Raw genomic sequence first — 24,047 nt, 5'->3', positions numbered from 1 at the left:
TCTACCACATTTTGTTTATCCACTTATCTGTTGATGGACACTTGGATTTCTTCTGCCTTCTGGCCATGGTGAATAATGCTGCGATAAACATGGCTGTCCCCTATAAACATGACTGTTTGAGTATTTGTTTAAGACCCTGCTTTCAATTCTTTTAGATACATCCTCTGAAACAGAGTTACTGGATCAGAGTTTTAAGGACTCTTAAACTCACTCTATTCTTCGGAGAATATCTTTGGAGTTCTGGCCTAACTTGTCATAAGAATTTAATCCATAAAAGATTCTGTTGACATTTTTCAAAATAGAGGTAACAGGAGGCAAAAAACGTGGTCATTATTTAGTAATTAAGGTACAAGTTTGAACTAGGAGGCGTGATGATGAAACCAGAAGAGAAGACAGTGCTGGGTTTGTTTTTTTAATTTGAGAAAGAGAAAGAGCCCAAGCTGGGGAGAGTGGAAGAAGGAGAGAGAGAGAATTTTCAGCTAAGCGTGGAGAGCTCAATCCCATGACCCTGGGATCATGACCTGAGCTGGAATCAAGAGTCAGATGGTCAACCAACTGAGCCACCCAGACGTCTCTTCTTTGTAACATTATGTATATCCAAGTTTATTCTTGCCACTAGAGAAGTGTGGTTTTTAACTGATTTTCCTACTGCTATGATTTAAAGATATTTATAGCACTCACAGTCTTCACTTTGTCTATACTTTAAAAGTATTTTTAGGTAAATTTAAGCATTTTTAGATAGAATGCTTGTTTAAAGATAGAATGCTGATAGATTAAAATCTATTATTGTAAATTTGGTATATTGTAGGAGATTCTTTATTTTAGAGAAGGAACATCTGCTTTGCAAAGATCCACCATGGAGTGTCTTTACCATTGTTAGCTGGTGCGCTAATATTTATTTATTCCAGTGCACTAATATTTAATTCAATGTACAAAAAAATTCACTTACACAAAATTTTATATTTCTGCTTATAACAGTCTCTAATCAATAAGCATCTGCTGTATTAATGAAGTACCTGGTAATTTTGGCCTGACACCTTCTTGGTTTTGTTCATAGGTTTAAGTAGTAGGAGTATACATCATTGCTCCGCACATAACAGGAACTGTCATTGTTCTCAGCCCAGCAGAAAGCAGAGGGGACTTTCGGATAGCAGAGTAAACATGTTGCCACGGCAAGAACCGTCTTTATAAAAGACAACTCTGATCACATCTCTGTACTCCCTGGCTTCAGTCTTTCAAAGGCTCAAGTTGCTTTTGGAATACAGTACACATTTTTCACTGCGGCTTGCAAGGCTTACTAGCGTGGCCCCAGGGGATCCTTGCCAGCCTGAGTTCCCTACGCTGCATGTTCCTTGCTGGTTTCAATTCCTTGAAAACGGTGTAATCTGTTGCATCTCTGGACTCTTGTACAGACTATTCTTGGCTAGAACACTCTTTCCTGACTTTTTCTCAGGGTGAAACTTGCTTTTTAAGTCCTCAAGTGACTTTTTAAGTCCTTAAGATCCGCGTCTGAGTTAGCCGTGCCTCCTCTCTGCTGGCCCCTCCCCTCCCAAAGCATTCTCTGCTGTCTTTCTTTCTTTTTTTTTTTTTCATGTTTATTTATTTTTGAGAGAAAGAGAAACAGAGCTCAAGCAGGGAGGGACAGAGAGAGAGGGAGACACAGAATCCAAAGCAGGCTCCAGGCTCTGAGCTGTCAGCACAGAGCCCAACACAGGGCTTGAACTCACGAGCCATGGGATCATGACCTGAGCCTCAGTTGGAGGCCCAACTGACTGAGCCACCCAGGCGCCCCTCTGCTGTCTTTCTTACTGAATCCTAGTGCCCATCACAGTGACTCTACTTGTAAAATTCAGTTCAATTAAATATCAAGTACACATTGAAGGACCAATAAAATACATCAAGTATAAAAGATTCTGACACTATGCACATTTGTGCATATACCACCCAGTTCTAGAGAAGGAATATGGTCGTGACTTTTGAAATGCCCTGTGTGCCCCTCCCTGTGTCCCTGCTGACCTCCCAGTAACCATGAGCCTGGCTTTGGTGTTCCTCTTTACCCTGCTTTTCTGTATAATTTTGCCTCATTTTTTAGGATCCTTAAACAATATATCATTTCATTTTGCATGGCTTGAGGCTTTTAGTAAGTCGAATCATAGAGCGTGTGTTTTTCTGTGTGTGGTTTCTTTTTTTCACTCCTCATTATCCCTTAGATGCATCTACATTGACCTTTATAGCTGTAATTCATTTCACTGCCATGTGAATATACCACCATTATCTGGCCTGTACTTGTCTTTTCACATATTTCTATGCCTTTTCTTTCCCTTATGCCCCATCTTTATCCCAAGAGACAATTTTAAATTCCCCAAGGGCAAAGATTGAGTTTATCTTGCCCACTGTTATGTCCTAGTGTCCTGCATGTAAGAAAAGATCTGTTAAATGAGCCGCAGTAAATTTTGGTCTGAGAGTTTTCCGGTGAATGGTAATCAGTACAACCTCATTCTTGGTTGACAGAGGCTTTTCCTCCCTGCACCTTCCCGGGCTCTAGCACTCTGGACCAGGGCTCAGGTAACTTTTCATGTATCTAGCCAGATGGTAAGTATTTTATGCTTTGAGCCATATGGCTTCTCATGTGACTACTCAACTCAACTACTGTAGAGTGAAAGCAGCCATAGATGATACATAAACAAATGGGTGGTCCAATAAAACTTTATTTACAAGAATAGGCATTGGGCCGTATTTGGCCCACAGCCTATATAGCGTGCCAACCTCTGCTATAAAGTACTTTCCTGGTTCCATGTGTCTGGTTCTGGCCAGTGAGTAGAAATGACACGTTTCTTCTGGTCTGGAGCATTTAATTACTATTGACCAGTACAGCTACTGGGTCAAGAAAGGAAGCCTTGATCATCTTGTGCCTCCCAGGGGGACCCTCCCGGTCTAGCACAGACAAAGACAAATATAGTGGGCTTATGGCACCTTATCAGGCCTTAAGCAATATGATACAGCTATAGTCAAAGTGGAAAAGTAGCAGTTTTCAGACTAGGACCAACATGCATGTTCAAGGTTGTCATGAATGTATATAACATAAAGACTCTGTTACAAAGGCATGGATCAAAATACTGCTATAATATTTGAGTTGCAGGCTGGGTAAGAGTTTGGATATCCATCTTACCATCTTTTATCCCTACGCTTTCTTTCCTGGTTCCTTTCTAACATCTGAGGCTTGAGCCTGGCTGGCTCTGCATACAGACAACTGAGAGCTAGTGTCTTAACTGTGTCAAGCACACCAAATATAGCCTGATGGTGGAAATGCTGACTTCTGTTTGTTGAGTTGAGCAGAACAGCTTCTTTGGAGAGTTCTAAGTATAAGTGGAGGGATGTGATGTCCTGGGTCATTTTCCTTACATTAAAGTGGACCCCCTTGTTTTCATGATATGGGCAAACCCATATCATGGGTAGAATGCCACAGTGCAAGAATGCAGGCTCGGACAAACAGATCTGAAACCTGGCCCAGTGTTGGTCTTCTCATCATTTAAGTGAGAATACTTATACCTGCTTCACAGGATTATTGTGAGAAATACAACTTGCTCATTGCGGTAGCAAATTAGTTTCAAAGCAATATGGCTGAAAGGAGGTCCAGATGATGAGGATAAGCAAAAGAATAGGAATGACAAAAGCCAGAACGTACCATGCACTGCCAGGCACTGTTCTAGCTCGTTAGTCCTCCTTTTACCCTCACAGTGACAAGGAGGGTACTATTACTGGCCCCCTTCATAGATGGTGAATAAAGCACCAGAGAAGGCAGGTCACTTGGCTAGTAAATGGTGGAAACAGGATTGTTACACATGTGTCTGGCTGGAGAGTCCCCACCCTTCACCAGGGCACTGCTTATCATGGTATTGGTACTGAGGCTTTTTAAGTCTGGCTATAGCAATAGCCAGTTGTGATTGGGGAATGCTCCTGAAATCCCTCACCACTGAGGTGACTTGGTCAGCCCATGCGGCTCTCCTGTAGTTGATCATACCCACCTATGGCAAATTGAAAAGAGCCAAAGCTACACTGTGATACAGGTGCTGTGGTCATTGGCCAGGCAGGCATTGCTAAGCCAGGAGTCCTGTCTCCCACCTCCCCAAGATGTTGTGCCTCAGTGCTCTATAAACATAACATGGCAAGGGACTTCAGTTAGTCCCAGGGATGGTTCTAGGGCTCTGATGAAGGAGACAGAAAGTGATCTAGAGATGTCAGCCATTTCTCTAAGGACACAAAGCAGCCAGGAAATCACGTCAGTGTCTTCACATATGATATGTATTTGGAACATTTTAAAAGAATTAACTGCACATAACAAAGTATAGATGTCACTGGTGCCTTTTGCCAGTATTTCCCTTGAGATTGGGCAGGTCTATGTGTCTAGTTCTGGCCAATGAGCTGTGAGCAGAATTGACATGTCCCTTCTGGTCTGGAGCATTTAATTACCCGTGAGACACCCTCTAGGCCTCTAGCATTTCAACCAACAACCTTCAAGATGGAGTCTGATCTTTGAACCTGCATCCCAAGTGACAGTGATGAGCAGAGCCGGACCCCCCCCCCCCCCCGCCCCACCCGCTGCCAACCCTCAATGGGAATGTAGTGTGGGCAAGAAATAAATTTATGGTATTTTAAGCCTCTAAAATTGTTAAGAGTTGTTTATTACTGTAGCATGACATAGTTCATGACTAATATATAAACATACTGCAGTTTTCTTGCAAACAGCTTTTTTATACAATTTTTTATTACTATTACTTGATAACAGTTAAGCATGAAAGAAATGTTAGTGTTGACCTTGGGTGTATAGAGTTTTTTAGAGAGTAAATAAGTTCCAAAAATAGAGTCCAGTTCCATAAGACCTTGTAACATACTGATAAATATACCAAAATGGCTGGCTTCCTGATACTGTCAAGAAATGTTTATTTCCTTGGCAGGCCATTGTTAGGGGACTCAGATGTTTATAAATACTATTAACTGATACATGCAAGTTACTCCTTGATATTCTTCCTATCAATTCCTTATTGTGGTTTGAAATCACTCTTTATAGGAAGACCTTCTACTAACATCTTATCCAACTATGTCAGACGTTACAGGATAGGTCAGTGTAGGTGTGGTGTTCAACAACATCATTCCTATTGGCCTGAACTGATTTCTGTTCATTTGCAACTTCCACCTAAATATTTTAAAAACCTGCTTAAATTGTCAAGTTTGGGTAAACCATTCACCCCACTAGCCCTGTAGAGTTAGTGTATTGTCCCTATACAAGCACTATTCCAGCCCAGAACCTGTTTTCCATTCATCATGTCTTGAACAGCTACCATTTAGGATTTCTATGTCTTTCACCTTCTCTCCCCCTTATCCCTCATCATGTTCTTCATATTTTTCTCTTTCTCTCACTCACACACTGGCATTCTCTCTCTCCCTCTCCCTTGTCCCCCTACACCCAAAGATTTAAATTGGTCCTGTTGTAAGATCCCCGACACTGGGGAAAATGTCTGCACGTTACTCATCACCCCCACTGAACACAGCTGTAGGAACCCTTTGAAACGCTTCTGCTGGGAACTTAGGGAGACTGGAGTAGTGCTCAGTAATCTGAGCCCACCCAGCTGCATGACTTCAGTTTGAACTGCCTAAGTTTCTGCCTCAAGCACGTACTCCAGAGGCTTAGGTTTTCAACTTGTGTTCAAGGTGATAGGGAGCAGGGGTAGAATGTGTGGGGGAAATTTAATATTGAGGGAAAGGAAAGATGGCAGCGTTCCAATCCCCACAAGGTATGTTTGCCTTTCTCTTTCACATAAGCTAAAGTTTCCAAAACCAAGTAGAAATGCTGTCCATCCTCCCATCTCCCTCCCTGTGCGCTGTAAGTGTGATGCCTTGAGTTTGCCACACGGTGCCCTTTAGTTCACTGACAGCGTCCCATAGCCTGGGATGAAAATTTCATCCTTGAAAAGGAGAAGCACAAGGAGAACCCTGAACTTTCTCAGGGAGCCCTTGATGATCTTTAAGGTTTATCGATTATCATTAAAAAGTGGGCCTTTCTGGGGCACCTGGGTGGCTCAGTCGGTTGAACATCCGACATCAGCTCAGGTTATGATCTTGCGGTTCCTGGGTTCGAGCCCTGTGTTGGGCTCTGTGCTGACAGCTCAGAGCCTGGAGCCTGCTTTGGATTCTGTCTCTCCCCGTCTCTCTGCCCCTCCCCCACTTGTGCTCAGACTCTCTCCTTCTCAAAAATAAAAAAGTAAATATATGCTTAAAAAAAAAGTGGGACTGTCCCTCAGAGAGCTTCTAGTTTAGTAGGTTATAAGACATTTGCCAAGAAGAAAGCACCTGTTGGGGAGAAGTCTCTAAAGCCCCTTTGCTCTGCTCTCTTGTCTATATTCAGCATTAGAGTAGAGCTTGTCTCAGAGGTAGGCCAGGTAGAGGAGAGAATCTCCAGGGAGCTTGTTAAGGACTCAGGCTTACATCATGGAGAAAACAATGCAGACCGGGACAGGCTGGCAGGGAGGCCCAGACCAGGCTATCCTATAAAGACAGGCCTTGCTGGAGCTGTAACGTTGGGCCCAGACTGCAGTCCAGCTCCTCCCTCCTGGGAAAATCTGATGCTACGGGAGGTTAAGAGATGTACCTACGTCCAGACAGTGTCTGAACCAGAGTCAGAACGGAAACCTATGAATAACCGTCAGATGCCCCTCAGATACTGGAAGGAGAGCGGAGTTGTCAGGGAATGTACAGAAAGTAAAAGGAATGATGGCTTCACGTGGAAAATGGAGGTCCATTGCCTGAGTAGTAATGATGGCAATGGCCGCTTTGTAAAAAGTTTTGTTTCAGTACCCTGCAAGTCTTGCTGACACATGGGCTTTTAATTCCTGGGAGAACCACCCAGATTCCCCTTGTGCTCACCTGATGACCATATTGACCTGTTGACCACAATGGCCATGGTGACCTCTGACCTTCCAGTGCACCCATCTGACTAATGCAGGCCCACCTGAAGGGGCTGTCCGAAGTGTCAGCAGTGCTAAATATTATAGAGAGTTGAGAACATGCAGGAATTAGTTACAAATGTGTTAAGTGTGTACCATTGTTGATACTTTCCTGATAAACAGATGGCATAGCGATGTTACCCGTCTCTGATATGTGCATCCTGGTCAGTAGTAGAACCACTCATAGGAGCTGCCTAACAGCATTGTCCTCAGCCAGCAGACTGTGTATGTCCTTTTGACCTTGGAGTGGCCACCAAGCCATGGGGGAGACTTGATATGTTCTCAGAATGTGCATTCTATGGAAGAGATAAGACCCTAGATGTGAGGCATCACCACCCCCTTCCCATGGGGCAACTGCCCTGGCCAGGAGTGTGGAGGCCCCCCGGAGGAGGTGCCATCTGAACTTCAGGAGGGGTCTTTGATCCCCTTCCCGGGGCTCTCATTCCTGTGGACCCACCCCCCCACCCTTTACTCTGCTCTTAACCCCTTCTCCATGCCTTCATTTGTACTTGAAATGCCTTCCCCCTCCAGCCACCATTTGCAGTTCCAAATTCTACCAATGTCTCATTGAGCCAAGTCAAAAGGCCCCTTTTTTTTTTCTCTTTTAAAATCCGGGATGCTTCATGAATTTGTCTGTCATCTTGTGCAAGGGCCATGCTCGTCTTCCCTGTATCATTCCAGTGTTCGTACATGTGCTGCCCAAGTGGGCACAAAATGCCTTTTTTCTACAGAGATCCTCCACCCCCCACACCCCAAGCCACGGTGCAGCCCCTCAGTCTCTGAGCCCCTGCCCCACTTGACTATACTTTTTGTATAATCAGTGTTCCTCTCCAGCCAGCTTACAGGGTAAATGTGTGTCCCACTGGGCTTTGTCCAGCTGACCCCACACAGTGTTTGTACAGTGAACTACACCCAAATATACTGACCTGTATTTAACGGATCATAAAGTATTTGTAATAGCAGTGCATGAATTAAGGGTTGATGCAGGGAGCGTTAAAAGTCATTGGAAATTCAGGAGTAGAGAAGAAGGACATGAGCACTGAGAGCTGAGAAAGCCTTCCTGTGGGAACACGGGCTGGAAGCAGAGGTGTTTCGTGGCAGGGAGAAGAAGGCACATTCTAGAATAAAAGAAGGCACGAGGTGACGGTGTCAGATGCCAGCTGCAGAGTATGAGCACAGGGGCAGTGGAAGGGGGCAGGGTTGATAGGGGCTCACACCTAGCCCGGAAAGGCCGGCTTGCGAGGAGAGCTAGGGGAGCATTCGCTTTGCACCATGATTTGGTGTTGGCCTTGTTTGGCCAAGGCTCACATGAATTGCTCAAATCAGGCCATGAAATGAAGAGGGAGGAGGAAGAGGCTGGGTGTCCATCCTTTGGTCTGGCTTCCCACTAGTGGGTGCCACCCTGAAATCACTGCACAATAAATGTTTGTCTTCTGAAGCCAGCATTAGTGTCTATTGCTGTGTTCTTACTGGCACAGTTGTTTAATGAAATTTGCAGGATCTTTATTACCCCAAATGCAATGTGTTTTTCCAGAGAAATATCTATGGCTATAAAGCATTCAAAGATGAGATATAGAAAAGGCTTCCTAGTGCCTGCTAGAAATGGAATGGAAATACACACAGCACCAAATGAATTTGTTGCTAGTATTAAAATTCCTAGTTTGCCAAGTACTTGAAAGGCAAATTCAAGTAAACAGAAGAGACATGTGCTTTCCTCTAAGGGGAATGTTTTAATCAGAATAGAGACAGTTGATAGACATTTATATCCAGATCTCTTCTTTCTGCCCCATTAAACTAGAAATTGGTGTTTGCCAGTAGTGACCTAGTATATGTGTACAGGGCAAGATAATTAACTGGAAGGGGGCCATTTTGCAGAACTGCTTAGCCTGTCATATTTAACACCAGCCTTGTATATTCGGTACAGATATACAACATTAGAGGCTTTACCTCCCCTCCCTGGAAAGAGAGATTGTACACAGAGCAGTAAGTCCGGTAGGACTGAACCATTTCTCCCCAGAGCTCCTCTCTTTGCCCCACTCACAGCCACGGCACTGGCTCACTGGCCCTCGATACTCCCCAGTGATCAAGTTCACTATAATGCATGGCCACTGTAGTAGGTGCGAATGGTTTAGCTGGATGTGTAACTGTGCAGGATATGTGGAAAAGCAATTAGCTTCCTGAGGGTCAGGAGCTGATATTCTATTTCAAAACACAGAGTGTGCCCAGATATAATCATGAGAATTAATCTGACTCAACTGTAGTTGTATAAGCAATATTGTGACAGGGGGTGGTTTGTTTTGAAGCTGGACGTACTGGAAACTTTAAATGATGAATAGCGGTGGATAAAGCAACTATCCACTCATTCATTTCTTGTTGGGCTTTTAATTTTTTTCTGCTTTTTTTTTTCTTGTAGCTTATTGTCATTTAAAGGCTCACTTCTTATAGCTCTTAAGATTGTTCCTGTAAACACATTGTTTGTGTGTGAAATAGACAACGTCTGTATTTTCTTTCTGGACTTCCTTACTCCTGTCCTGTTAGTATCACCATGACTCACTCAGTTGCCTGCCTTTAACACTCCTGCTACTGTCATTAGATACCAGATCCATCCAGTCCCTCTTTAGAAATGGTTCTTTAAGAACACAGCTCCCATCCTAATTCCATCCTGAATTTGTTGGAATCCTGAAGGGTGAGAGCGGGGAAGAATGACTGAGATGGTCAGGGACCACGCGTCAGCTGGTTGCATTGTCCTGACCCTGATTGCCTTCACAGCAGACCTGGCACTGGCCCCACAGTGGGTCTGGGGCTCTGGCCACACCTCGTGCTGGGTGGCATCACTTTTTCCAGCAGCCTCTAACCTCCTCACCCTGCTGCGGGGCTCTGGCCCGTCAAGCCATCCATCTGTCTGCCCCCAGATACATCTTACCAAATCATCCCTTGGAACACCATCACTCTCTTCCTCACGGGCTGCCCATCGGTTTGAAACTCTGTTCATTTAAGGGTTGCCATGGTTTGGTTTCACCCAGTTTTACCCAGGCACACCTGTATTCCAGCCAGTCTTCTCTTGGTGCTCTCACCATATATGCTGGTCATTGCAGGGTCCACCTCTTTGCTCATACTGTTACTGCCACATGGATTGCCTGTTTCCCCTTCTGACTATTCAGAACTTACCTTTGAGATCCCCCTCAGTGCTCCCTGAGACCTATCATTACAGTTTCAGACCACGCTGACTTCCTCCTCCTGAACGGTGGTTCTCTTCCATCCATCTGTGCCTAAATGCTCATCGTCTGCAAAGTGCGGTGCCATACAGGAGACCCAGAGGTGTGCTGCATGTGAGCCTGGCCACACAGCTCAGAGGCTAGCACAGGCATTAAAACATGCATATAAATGATGTTAATGCTGGGTGGAATGTAATAAGGACTGTGGTTGTTAAAGATGTAGGTAAAATTGAGCCTGTTTACACTAGTTCAGATTCACCTCTGGGTCCAGAGAGGGAGATGATGCAGCATCGTAGTTAAGGACTCAGATTCTGAAGCCAGAGGAGGTGTTGGCAATAACGAGGCAGGTGTGTATTATGTGACCTGGGGCAGTACGTCTCCTTTATGAGCTCAGCTTCCTCCTCTGGAAGAATGGAGATAATAACTGTGCCCACCTCCCGGGGCCACTGGGAGAATCAAATGAGTTAACACTGGAAGTGCGCAGGAGAGTGTCAAACCCACGGTAAGCACCAGGTGAGTGTTAGCCATTGTCATCTCCACCTGCCATCACCTTGGTCCTCATGGTCCTCCCCATCATCATCTCTTACACGTGACTGCAAATTTCAAGGACAGAAATGACAAGGTTAATATCTCCCTGAGCATGTGATGGGTGCTTGGTCAACATTTGAATAGAACAGTAGGTCATCTGATACCTGGTTTCCCGTGTACTCTGCTTCAGGACCAGCAGAGTAAGTGGGCTTTCTTTCTGTACCCCCCCACCAACTTCCTATGCCTGGCACAGCACAGAAGGACAGTGTTCTGAAGTGAATTGGTTGAGGGTGGTTGTGTCAAGAGTCCCCAGGAGCACCCCCAGGATCAACGGGGGAGTCACTAGGTCTCACAGGACTCAGCATCTCAGCATCTAGTTTGGCTTATAGCAAAAGGATACAGAGAAAAATTAGCAAAGGGAAAAAAACACATGGGACAAAGTGCAGAGGAAAGCAGCCTTCGAGAGTCCCCTCCGGGTGGGGTCATACGGGATGTGCTTCGCTGCTCCAGCAGTGAATTGTGACAACATGTGACAATTGTGACAACATAAATGTTGTCTACCAGGGAAGCTCCTTAGAGACCCAGCACCCAAGGTTTTTCCCAGAGGCTGTTCATACAGGCACCTTCTGCTGAGCATGTACCAAACTCCAGACTCTCAGAAGGAATGCAGGTGCTCAACATGAACCACATTGTCTGTACAAATAGTATGGGCACAGTGTGAGATACTCATCAGCTAAGGAATGGTAGGATTCCTGAAGTCCAAGTTCTCAGATGCCCGCCGAGGGCCAGCCATGCAAGGAGGCCCTTCTGAGGATGGCATTCTCGGGTCTGCTGTGTTGACGCCTCTGAGCACAACTCAGACCAAAGCTACATGCTGAGCAAGCTTTTGACTAATTGGAATTTTACAGGAAAAAGAGAAATCTCATCCCACTGAGCATATTTAAAGCACTTTATTAATATTTGGTGATGAATTAATAATGGGGAGAAAGAGATTTGAGGCTAAACTTTTGAGAGGAGAAACAATTCTAAATTTGAAAGCGAATTTTGGCCCAGATTCTTCCGTAATTTCTGCGTTCACAGGCTTGCACCTAACACCTGCACTGCGCTTCCTGCTCTCAGTGGCTGACATGGCGACTAAGCCAGGAGGCCAGAATGTGTCCTGAGCCCCCTGTGCAGAGACCCAGGGGAGCATGATTCCACAGGCACCAGAGCTGCCGGCTGGTCTCTGGCCTTGGTCTCCACCCCCAAACATTCCTTCCCCACAAGAAAATACATCTCAAGGATAGGAAACCTCTCCCTGGCCTTCTCTGCCCTGCTCTGCCCATGATCTGGACAGGATGCCCAGTATAGCTGTTACAAGGAATCTGCAAGCTTAGATGTTAGTGCGCCTTGCCATTGTTACTCTGTATTTTAGAATTCCTATTTTCCAGGGGTGCCTGGGTGGCTCAGTCAGTTAAGCATCTGACTCTTGATTTCAGCTCAGGTTATGATCTCACGGTTTGTGAGTTTGAGTCCCTCATCAGGCTCCATGCTGATAAGTGCAGAGCCTGCTTGGGATTCTCTCTCTCCCTCTCTCTCTCTGACTTTCCCGCCCTCTCCCTCCCCCCGCCTCTGTTTCTCAAAATAAATAAATAAACTTAAAGAAAAAAGTTTAAAAAAAAACTTAAGAATTCCTGTTTCCCGTTACCTCTTGTTGCACTAGCACCCTACTTTGAAATACCAGAGGGACGTGATTGGCGTGAGGTGTGTCCCCTCACTGAAGAAAAAGTTCACTTGTGCCAAGACTCCTCGAAGTGGATCGTGTTCCCGAAGTTCCAGTTGTTTCGGCTTCCAAGTGTTCATGCCCTTAAGGCACAGCTTCAGCTCTAGACCAGGTTAACCTGCCTGTTTTACAAAGCACTGACACTTCTAGGTTTTTGAGCACAGACCGAAACGGTCCCTCAGTTTCCTCATCTGTAAACTAGGGATGATAATAGGGATGATAGGTAATACCTATCCTACAGGATTGTTTTTGGCTTAACAGAGATACTGTTTTTATTGGTTCTAAAATGCGTCCTCCCCTCCCCCCACACACACACATTTCAGCATTTGTGAAATCAGAACGCATCTTACAATCAATGCTGTGTCAGAGGTTAACTGGCAGCTTTTTCTTTTTAGTGGTACGTTCAGTAATGGTACACCCTAAAATCAATAGCACCATAGATGAGATGAAATACTGTAGAAGTTTATAGCACTTAACACAATGCCTCATAGGGAACAAATGTGCAGGATAGTTAGTTGTCATTGCCATTATCAAGTTCATTGTCATCATCAAACAGAGTACTCCTCCAGGAAGGAGAACAGCTCTTTTTCCTGTTTAGGTATAGGAGCTTTAGAACTCACAAGACAAAGATTCCTATCCCCACTTGACAGATGAGCCAAGTGAGGTTCAGGAAGTCCTGGTGGCTTAGCTTCTCCCACGGAGCTGGCAAAGTACACACCTGGAGTCTGCAAGCTACAGTCCACGACCAGACCTGGGCAGCCTTTCTAAAATTTTTTATTTTTAATGTTTATTTTTGAGAGAGAGAGAGACAGAGAGAGAGAGAGAGTACGAGTGGGGGTGGAACAGAGAGAAAGGGAGACAGAGAATCTGAAGCAGGCTCCAGGCTCTGAGCTGTCAGCACAGAGCCTGATGCGGGGCTCGAACCCACAAACCGTGAGATCATGACCTGAGCTAAAGTCGGATGCTTAACTGACTGAGCCACCCAGGTGCCCCTGGCCAGCTGCTTTTTTAATGTAGTCTGTGAGCAATGAGTGGTGTTTAGATTTTTTTTTTTAATTGTAAACATCAGAAGAAGATTCATGTTTTTTGACACATAGAGATTATAAGAAATTCAAGTTTCAGTGTATATTCAATAAAGTTTTATTGGAACCCAGCCCTGTTCATACATTTACATCTAGTCTGTGATGGCCTTTGCACGACAGTGGCAGAGGTGAGTGCAACAGAAACCACATGGCCCCATGACACCTAAAATATTTGCCATTTGGTTTTTTAAGGGGAAAATTTTGCCAACTCCTCTTTGCACTCTGACGGGTGTCCTTTTGAGGAAAGAGAGTTTCTTGTTCATCATTTTATCTTCCAGCCTCGGTAAGCACTCAGTAAGTGCTTGCTGAATTGAATTTCTGTAATCAGTCCTAAGTCTAGGAAGTAAATCTCAAGTCATGCTGGTTACCATGGCACCAGATAAACATCAAAATAAAATGCCCATAAGCTCAAGGAGAGGAAAACCAGTTACAGAAACTCTCTAAGACACTTTTTCACATGTTCACTTTTGTTTTGCAGTATCTCTTAGAGAATAAATAAAATGATTCGCTAAGGACAAGGCCACATTCTAGGAGCAGCTGAATGGGTAAATAAGTCTCAGGTAGGAGATGTTTTCAGAAAACCGAGCACTTACAGTTCCCTGCTCATCAGCCCTCAGAAGGTGTGCCATACAGCTGCCACAGGGCCAAGTGCAGATGGCAGGGGGTTCAGCTGTCAGAAGACCCTTCAGCAGGTGTGTGAAGAAATGAATCCATGATGTCCTGGCTTTGAAGGCCCTGTTAGTTTCAAGAGATCAATCAAATTATTGAAACTAAACCAGGATCAATGTTTCCTCCTCATTAAATGTTTACAACGTAGGCAAGCATAGACACACGCAAGGTCATTGTAGGGCTTGCTCAACTTGGAGTTTGAGCCAGCTGTGGGGCACATGGGTCCACAGTCAGGCGATGGGTGCTAAGGTGAATGAGGAGCTCCACTCTGTCTGACTGCAGGAAGTAAGTGGCACAGGAACACCCTGGGGGCTTCCTGTGCTGGCAGCTAGAGCAGACTTAGACCAGCATAGCTGGCCAGTGCCCCAGCCAGCTCTGCAGTTATAGCCCTCTCTCCCCGCCCACCTGGAGACTGCTTGCTCTGGAGCTCAGGGGTCCCTCAGGAGAGAGCTCCATTCATTACACCCCGGTGGAGAAAGCCTCATGCAAAGTCAGAACCAAGAGCTGGGGCCACCTGCCCTTGGAAGTTTGCATGGACACTGCCCCCCACCCCCAGCCCCCTGGGAAGACCTGAAGTTCCTCAAGGACCAAATCAAGATTCTTCAAAAGTAGTTTTAAGCATTTAAATTATTTTACCAAGTAATTTCCCTTTTTAAGTCATTCCCCCCACCAAAAAACAATTTTAAAAATACTTCTTTGCATTCCTACATGTGGCTAACCACCTTCAGTTTTATATAGAAAATCAGTGGAAAAATAAGTTTAGGAGAAAAAAAGCTCCAACCAAGGGATTTTTTAAAATAGAAGTGTGTGTTACGTAAAGTGAAGTTCAGGACACTGTAATCCATTCTCTAATGGTCATCCTCATAAAATTGGATCTATTTTCATATAATTTGCCTCATTCTCTTAAAAGTGTGATGCACAACAAATATTAGTTGTGGTTATAATGTAGTGAGTTTTTTTTTCTCTTGAATATGGAAATGTACCTCTATGGGGGCACCTGGGTGGCTCAGTCGGTTAAGCATCTGACTCTTGATCTCGGGTCTTGATCTCAGGATTGTGAGTTCAAACCCCATGTTGGGCTCCATGCTGGGCATAAAGGAAAGGAAAGGGAAGGGAAGGGAAGGGAAGGGAAGGGAAAGGAAGGGAAGGGAAGGGAAAAGGGAAGGGGGAAGGGAAGGGAAAAGGGAAGGGAAAAGGGAAGGGGGAAGGAAGAAAAGAGAGGGGGAGGGAGGAGGGGAGGGAGGGAGGAAGGAAGGAAGGAAGGAAGGAAGGAAGGAAGGAAGGAAGAAAGAAAGAAAGAAAGAAAGAAAGAAAGAAAGAAAGAAAGAAAAAGAAAAAGAAGGGAGGGAGGGAGGAAGGAAGGAGAGAAAGAAAGAAAGAGAAGGGAAGGAAGGAAGAGGAAGAAAGAGAAAGGGAGGGAGAGAGAGAAAGAGAAAGAAAGGAAGAAAGAAAAGGAAGGAAGAAAAAGTATCTATATGGAAGGGAAACCACTTCTAATATTGAAGAAGTATTGATTGTTTCAACATAGACATGTTTTAAGACTGACGCATCTCAGCAGTCTTTGGGCTAAAATGCTTGTGTGGATGAGGCTAGGGCCTCTAAAAAAAGTGCTTCTAGTTGAGAATCTAAACCTATGTTTACACCATTATTTCTTTTTTTTTTAATGTGTATTCATTTATTTTGAGAGAGAGAGCACATGCATGCATACCAGCAGGGGAGGGGCAGAAAGAGAGGGAGAGGAAGAATCCCAAACAGGCTCCGTGCTGTCAGTGCAGAGCCCAGTGCGGGGCTTGAACTCAGAACTGTGAGATCATGACCTGAGCCAAAATCAAGAGTTGGATGCTGAACAGACTCAGCCACCCATGCTCCCCTACACCATTATTTCTAATAAGCAAGTTACACGTCAACTTTTGAAAAGCATTTGTGAGGTGGAAATTGCCTCGAACATAGGGTTAGAGGAAAATTATAGAGAGTTGTGACTATAGTCCTTGCTTGTCATAATTTATTTTTGTCCTTGTGTTTTTAATTAGGGGCCCCAAAGGGTGGGACACAGGATTCACCTGCTTTCATTAGTTCCCTTCTGCCTGGAGTGTCCCTGTCTTGTGAAGAGATGCTTGAAGGGATCTGGAGGAATTATCAGCTGCGCTAAATTATTCATGGGAATATTAAGAAGGAAAAAATGTATTTTCCTTAAAAAAAAAAAAGTAAACCTTACACGTTAAGTGACAGTCAGAATGAGGTTAAAAATAGAGCCATCTCTGGGAAAGACCACAGAATTTTAATTAGCTCATCACACTGAGCAGTTCTGACATGTCAGCAGGTTGGTCCCAGAGGGGATGCCAGGACCTCTGTGCTGCATTCACATTTTTTTCAGTACGTTGAGGTAAAAATAGGAACTGGTGTGCAGCCTCGACAGGCTGCCCATAGAGCCCACCTTATGAGCAGCATACATCTTGGCAACTGGAATTGGTTGGTAGCAAGCCCCGTGTGGAACTCCCTTTTCCGTTTTTCATTTCTGCTGGTTCTTGCTCTCCTTCCCTGATTCCTATTCTTGTGCCCCCGCCCCTTCACAGCTGGTGAGCCCCCATTCTGTGGGGATCCTTTTTGCAGAGCATCAGAGGGTTTGTTTTAATTTCCCTGAAATCTTACAGATTGAATTGCCCATCCTTGACTTTTTTCAGCTTTTAATCGCTCTGACCCACTTTATGTTGAAATTTGGCCAATTTGACAGAAACGAAAGCTCCTTTTAAAGCAATACTTTTGAGTCTTCTGAATCTTTTTTGGGTCAGAGACCCCTTCAAGAATTTGATGAAAACAATGGGTCCTTCCCCTGGAAAAAATGCATCTCTCTGTCTCTCTCTCTCTCTCTCTCTCTCTCTCTCTCTCTCTCTCTCTCTCACACACACACACACACACACACGTGCCCACACAGTTTTACATAAAACTACAGAATATTCATGGTTATCCCTAAAACATATCTGTGGATCCTAGGTTGAGAACTACAGGCTCTGGCTGAGCACCAGGGCCAGGGGACCTGGATGGAGCCTGACTTGTGACCTAAACACTAGGATCTTGTGGAAGATGCATTCTGGGAAGAACCAGAGTGAGAAGCATAAAACCAAGATGGAGGTGCTGTCAATTACTTTGTCATATTGAACCAAGGATTCAAATTTGGGTTGAAAATCCCGGTACCAGAAAATACCTTTGGCCAAAAGGGTGGGGATTTCAGTGGTTGCGACTTCCCACCCCAGAAGGCCTCCCAGCTTCTCTCCACCCTCAGTGGCCTTGACCTCGCTGGAACCCAGTGATGGGCTTTCCACGTGACAGGCGCTTGGGATGCCTGTAAAGCTGCAGAGAGCCTGAGTTTCTGGATGAGGCTGAGACAGCATAGTAGGACTTAGCATTCAAGAAAATGTGACTTAGCCCACTGAGAAGGGTGTGGGGACCAGTGCCTGGGTTTTGCCCTGTCGTAAGCAGAAGGAATGCTGGTTACTCATTTGAGTCCCAATTGAGGACATGGGGTATAAGTGGGGATGGGGCACATCTAATCCCTTTTTTGCCTCATGTAACTAATCTTTAAGTGCTAATGAGATCCTTCGGCAGAGCAGCCACTAGAAAACCTCACCTAGGATGTAGTCTGCGTCCTTCTACTGCTACCACAAGCTGTGTGAGTTCGGGCAACCTGACTCACCTCCTTGAGCCTCAGTTTCCTCATCTGTGAGATGAGAATACCAATATCTTCCTCTCGGGGTGGTTATAAAGCCATGTAGTGAATGTCTGGCCCCTCCTCTCTGCTCTCCATGACCCAGATGTGGCTCGGTCCTGGCTGGGGTGGCCACGGGCCTGCACTGCTTGTGGGGGAGGGGGCGTTGGCAGCGAGATACATAGGGCTATCTGCAGGTGCTGCTGAGGCCTGGGCCTGGGGCTGCGAGAGGATGGCCCTGCAGGTGCCATCAAGCCTGGCTCACTGATGCCTGAGGTGATGGCATATAGAAATAGACTTTTTCAAAGATGACCAAAGGACAAGGCTTTGAATATCCCAACTAATTGCACTTGCCTGGATCCCTCATCCTGCCTTGAAAATTTGATTTCTGGACTACTTATGTGCTTTGAATTCCTGAAGCTTGTGAGACAGAAGCAGCAGTGACCTCCAAGAAGCCCAAGAAAGCAGGAAGCTCCTCGAAAAAGAGCATTTCCCATGATCTACACATGCGCTTTCTCTAAAGGTTTGCTAGCAGCGATGTCTGGCACGAAAAAACAAAGATGTTTGATCAGAAGTTCATGGGGCACATGGATTGACCGATGGCTTTGTTTGTGTGTAGGTAGGATCCTGTTCATCTACTCACTGCCCCAGACTTGCGATCGTCCCCTGCCCTTTCCTTCTAGAGGAAATACCTAGGGCAATTGCTGTAACACTGACAGATTTCAATGAAGTTTTATTTTTAAGTAGAGGACGGGGTGGGGACACAGGTCGCTTGCTTAAGCTAAATTTTGCCTACCATTGCTCCAGGGCCCACGGTGGCTCCTGGCAGGGGAGAAGTGGGGTGAGCTCTGTGGTTTAGTATTCCTCTAAGACTGATATTTGGGGTGGGTGTTTTGCTTATGAAAAAGGTCTGTGTGAGTTCTGTGGACTTCAGCTCAACACCTGTCTTACAGTAACAACAGAAAAGGAGATTTTTAATGGAATTATTCTGGAAAATCCATAATGGATAGTTTCCATGGTTATAGTTTTGAACTATGTTCTTTAATGTTTAATCCTTTGCCAGAAATACTGTGAAACGGAAAACGTGTGCTCTCCAAGGGCAGGTGTATCCTGCCAGCTTTGCTCACTGCCGCATCTGCAGAGCCCGAACAGGGACAGGCACACAATGGGGACTCAGCATATACTTAGTGCCTGATTGGGCTGTTCTGGAAGCCAGTGTTAAAGGAAGTCCTATCCTTTCTCCAGGCTCTGTGCCAAGCTAGGTTGATTGTGGTCTCCTTCCATGTTCTCCAGACCCAGAATACTGGTTGGAAGACTGGTCCATCTCTAGTCACAGCTTAGTGACAAGCAGACCCCTGTGTCTTATCCTCTTGTTCCTTTCTTTTCCCCGTGGCTCCCAGGGACCAAGAACAGCTTCTGATCCTCCCTCTGATCCCTTCTCCACTCCACAGCCAGAGTGACCTGTCTAAACCCCAAACCCATCACATCACTGTGCAGCATCAGATCCTTTCAGGGACCTGTGTCCCAGGCATCCTGAGCAGAAGAACCAGCAGTGGATATGGGGCGTGTCTCCTCCTTCCCTGGGTGGCTTCCTTAGCCTGGAGTAACTGTTCCCTCTCCCGCAGCTCCTTCACATGTGCGCTTCATGAACTGACGCTGAAATGAAGCAGTGGGGGGACCTCCTGAAACCCTCCCTCACTTCTGTGTCAACTTTAGATGACCTTCCTGTAAGACCTCATCCCATGGTGTGAGCAAGGCACTTGGGACAGGTGTGACCTCATCCTGTAGGAAGAGCAAGGTACCTGGGCGGGTCATCACACAGAGTGAATAGGGCACGTGGGACAGATGTGACTTTATCCACAGTGCTTTCTTTACTTGTCCTGACTATTGGTTTTTGGTTTTTGTTTGAATAAGGGAATGAGCATGAAAGAACTTTAACCTAGGAGCCTAAAAATGTGGATCATGGCCCTAAAGTGAGAAATTTACTAGCTCTGTAACCGAGGCCAATTCACTTCAGAGAGCTGAGAGTTGAGTTATACCTATTCCATTTTACCCCCATCACACAGGATCGAACATGCTCGCATGCATGGAAAGGGTTTTGTAAACTAGAAAACTCCGTGCAGGTGTTCATTGGCACTGTCAGGGCATTTGGTGTTCATCTTCAAGGGAGGGAATATTGCATATTTGTGTGCAGATTGGATAATGAGCTTTTTTCTTCTGTATATGCCTTACCTTTGTCCCATCCCAAAGGGACTGATAAGAGTGCCCCAGCAGAGCTGGACGGCAGAGGCAGAGTTTGGTAAGGGGCATGGATGTAGGTCCACACTGAGGTCCTGTGCTTTCTGGGCCAGTGGGTCAGGCCAGGTAAAGTCAGCATCCATCTGGGCCTCTAGACCAGACTCGAATCTCATGGCCTGAAGTTTAAGGATACCCTTTGGCTGTGCCTGGTAGGTGGCTAATGACTCGTGGGGCCAGGCAGTCCCTGGCTCTGTCCCATGTCTCTGTGTCCTCTTGGAGACATAAAGCTAGTACCGCTGAGTGTGCCAGGATAGGAAGGGTGGGGGCAGTGGGGTAATTGCTGAAGTGGAGCCTGAGTAGGGGTTGAGTTGGGCCCCTCTCAGCACTGCCCCTGGAAGAATCTGCTTCTTTCTCCCCACAGCATGGCAGTGGCTGGAGCAAGAAAGAACCAGCCTACAGTGCTAGGGTTTCCTTTTTTTGGAAAGGAAAACCATTGTCCTTGTAGAGTAGGAGGCAGATAGAGTAGGAGTCAGGACCCTCAGTTCCTAGTCTTAATCTGGGTGTGGCAGCAGGGCCCCCCACTAGTCCTGGAGCTCGCCTCAGGCATCATCCTATCTCATCAAGGTGACCCCTGGATGGCCAGGCAGTGAAAGGGGAACTGAGCCCCCGAGCCATGTTCTTACTTCCTCCTCCTCGCTTTATCCCTCCCAGCCTCCCCTCAGCCTGTGCCCCCTGGGCCATCAGTGTTCTCTGAGGAGGAAGCCTGCTGTGGCCGCAGCATCCCAGTTGGGCCATGTCTTACGTCCTGTTTTGGCTGGTGGCCTGGCCCCTGGGACAGAGCACCACAGGCCCCTGCTGGCTGTCAGCCCTGATGTTACTTGGCTATCTGAGCTCTCTGAACCTCTCCCCTGCTTCTGTGCACAGTGAGGACAGGTGAGGCAGGGCTGCAGAGAGAAAAAAACTGGTGAAGGGAGAGACAACTGCTTGTGTTTTCTTGTTTGTTTTGAAACAGTACAAACCTGAGTCACATGGAAAAAATGCCACTGCTCAAGCATGTCACACCTTTTTTTTTTTTTTTTTTTTAACAAAGAAAAGTCGTCCTTAAGGAAAAAACAAAAAAAAAACTGAGGTCAAATGGTTAGATTTCTAATACTGAAAATTGCAGTTCTAGTTACCCCCTCTTAAAAGAACCGTAGAAGTGAAGATTCTCCTAATCTGGCCCAACCATCACTATTAGTGTTCATATCAATGTGAACCAAAATAAATATTCATTGAACAGCTGCTTCCAAACTGAAAAAGAAGGCAGCATTCTGGCCTCAGTTTGTAACCACTGAATCTGGACCTCCTCTCTACATCTTCTACCACACCCTGCACCCTATTTTCTGCAATTGTCTGCTAAAAATGGTGCCTTCCACTGCTGCCTCTGAAGCAGGTTAGCAAACTATGGCCCGCCACCTGTTTTTGTAAATAAAGTTTTATTGGAACACAGCCAAACAAAACAAAACAAAAAACCCACGTTATGTCCTCAGCTGAGTGGAGGGCCCATTTCTGACCTAGTCAGAAGTTACGGGTGGTGGGCTGCAGGACAGGGTACCTCAGGGTACCTGAGGGTAGCAGGGAAGGGCCCTTGTTAGACTTTCTCAGAGCAGGGGATGTCACCTGCTTTAGGCACAGGGATCAGGCCGCCTAGGCTGGCCGTAGACTGCCGGAAGCTGTGGTAGGCACAGGTCCCATCAAGTGCTGCCAGCTTGGTAGAAAGTGAGGTGAGCAGAATGCTAATAACAGCAGAACAGGAAACTGTTCCCGGCTGAGTGCTGAGCCATCAAGTGCGAATGCGGATCAAAACTCAGTTCCTCAGCCTTGGAGCATCCGTCACTGAAAGGCTGTTAATTGGCTGAGCCTGTTTAATATTTCATTCACACCCACGGAAACAAAGAGGCTGGCCCGTGGCAGAGGCTGACACAGAACTTTCCCCTTTCCCCGCCACCCTGTCCCCCTTGCCCTCAAAAATCTTGATTTGATGGTCCTCTAACATCTCCACTTAATTCAGGTTGTGTCTCCTGGCTAAGAGGGGCCCACAGGCTTCTGGGACCTGCAGCTGTGAACTGCTGTTTTCCACTGTGCGGTCTGAGTGGTGGAGAGACAAACCACATTCATAGATGACACATTGGGGATCTCCTCCTGCCCCAGAATTCTGGTCCTGCACTATCTTCTTCAGGAAGATTGGTCTGGGGCTTTGTGAGTGTCATTAATCCTAATCCTACAATGCTTGGCTCCATGAGAGATCCCAGGAGGACCCCAGCAGGCCCTTGCCTATTGAACAACTAATTGGATCAAGAATGGGTTTCAATGCCTGATTAAAATGTACACTAATTTTTTTTGTTGTTTTGTTTTGTTTTTAATGTTCATTTTCTTTCTGAAAGAGTGCGAGTTGGGGAGGGGTAGAGAGAGAGGGGGACAGAGGATCCAAAACAGGATCTGTGCTAACAGCAGACAGCCTGATGCAGGGCTCAAACTCAGGAACCATGAGATCATGACCTCAGCTGACGTCAGACGCTTAACCAACTCAGCCACCCAGACGCCCCTATACTAACATTTTTTGAGTATACTTTAAGATGATACCATGTGTGTGTACATGCATGCATGCCCAGTAGAGGTTTGCAGAGCCTTTAACTTACTGATATGCATATGAATCTCTGAGGAAGGTGAGCCACATGTTTTCTGTGTTTCTTTATGGTCTCTGCGTGGCAGCATGAGGCAGAGCAATGTTGGGATTTGAGGTGTTTTCTGGATCTCACTGTAGTTCACCCAGGGTAGGGACTGTGTCTGTACGATTAACATGGGAATGACTCATGTGTCATACTTCACTAATGTTTATTGCACAAATGCCTCTTATAGTCCATGGAGATGGCCTTGTGTTTCTTATCACCCCAATGATATGTTTCAACAGAAAGAATATTAAGAAACAAAGCTATTGAGGGTTTTTCTTGGATCACATAGGGCTTGCTCTTATCAAGACTGTGCTTTGTAGAGAGGGTGTTCCCAGCACTTTCAAAAGAGAGTGAGGTATTGGTGATGCAGAGAGATCTCTCCAGGGCATCAGCCCAGTCCCTTGCCCTGAAACTGGGAATAAAAGTGTAAATCTGAGGGGCCAAACCCCAGAGTTTTGGAAATTGAACTAGTGATAGGTAGGCTCCCTACCTCCTCTCAGGACCTTGGCCTGTGTGACCTCTCCTAGCCGCTGAATTTCAGATACCTCCATCACTGTGACAGGTTGGCCCTTACCTGGCCATGCTATATGAGGTGACTCAAGGCACTCAAAGGACAGAGAAGGACAGGACGTGGGATAAACCACCCATTGGCACAGGTTTAATTCATCCAAGTTTTTAAAAAGATGAAAAATGATGTAGAAATCATCCTAAAGCATCTTAAAAAGGGAAGGCTTAGGGAACCCAACATCCTCCCTCTCAAAATGCCATTTGATGTGGATTGTTGATGTTTTGGTAGAAAGGTGACACAGAGGGTACGTTTTGTGGGATGCAGCTACAGGTCTTCTTTGGGAAGGAAGCCCCAATCTAAATCCCAGCTAGTTGATGTCCTAAGTCGTTTGAAGAATTTAAGTTGGGGACAAACGTAAAATGCATAGAAATAGAAAATAAATTATCTGTGGATATGTAAAATGTGGGGTGCTTTCTGCAGCCTGGATGTGGGGTCCTTCCAGCCTCGTGCTCCTCTGTTGCTGCGCGCACCCTGCTCTCCTCCATTACTGACCCACTGTGCTCTAGCTCCTGGCGTGCCCCTCCTCCCACCATCCCATCCTAGGGAAGTCCCCTTCAGTTCACTCTTCTC

The 24,047-nt window shown here is 45.9% G+C and overlaps 1 protein-coding gene and 1 non-coding gene across 5 annotated transcripts in view; one reads left to right on the top strand and one right to left on the bottom strand.

Moving 5' to 3' along the window:
* Positions 1-24,047, top strand: part of SLC22A23 (solute carrier family 22 member 23) — a 181,714-nt gene that overhangs the window by 65,681 nt on the left and 91,986 nt on the right. The gene's annotated exons all lie outside the window — the stretch shown is intronic.
* Positions 7,607-7,712, bottom strand: LOC113593984 (U6 spliceosomal RNA). The gene has a single exon (XR_003414361.1). It is a non-coding gene; the product is annotated as a U6 spliceosomal RNA (small nuclear RNA).

Source organism: Acinonyx jubatus, chromosome B2 (genome assembly GCF_027475565.1).
Source record: "Acinonyx jubatus isolate Ajub_Pintada_27869175 chromosome B2, VMU_Ajub_asm_v1.0, whole genome shotgun sequence".
In the NCBI taxonomy this organism is placed as follows: Eukaryota; Metazoa; Chordata; class Mammalia; order Carnivora; family Felidae; genus Acinonyx; species Acinonyx jubatus.
The sequence above is the reverse complement of the archived record's forward strand: the minus strand, read 5'-3'. Positions and strand labels throughout refer to the sequence as shown.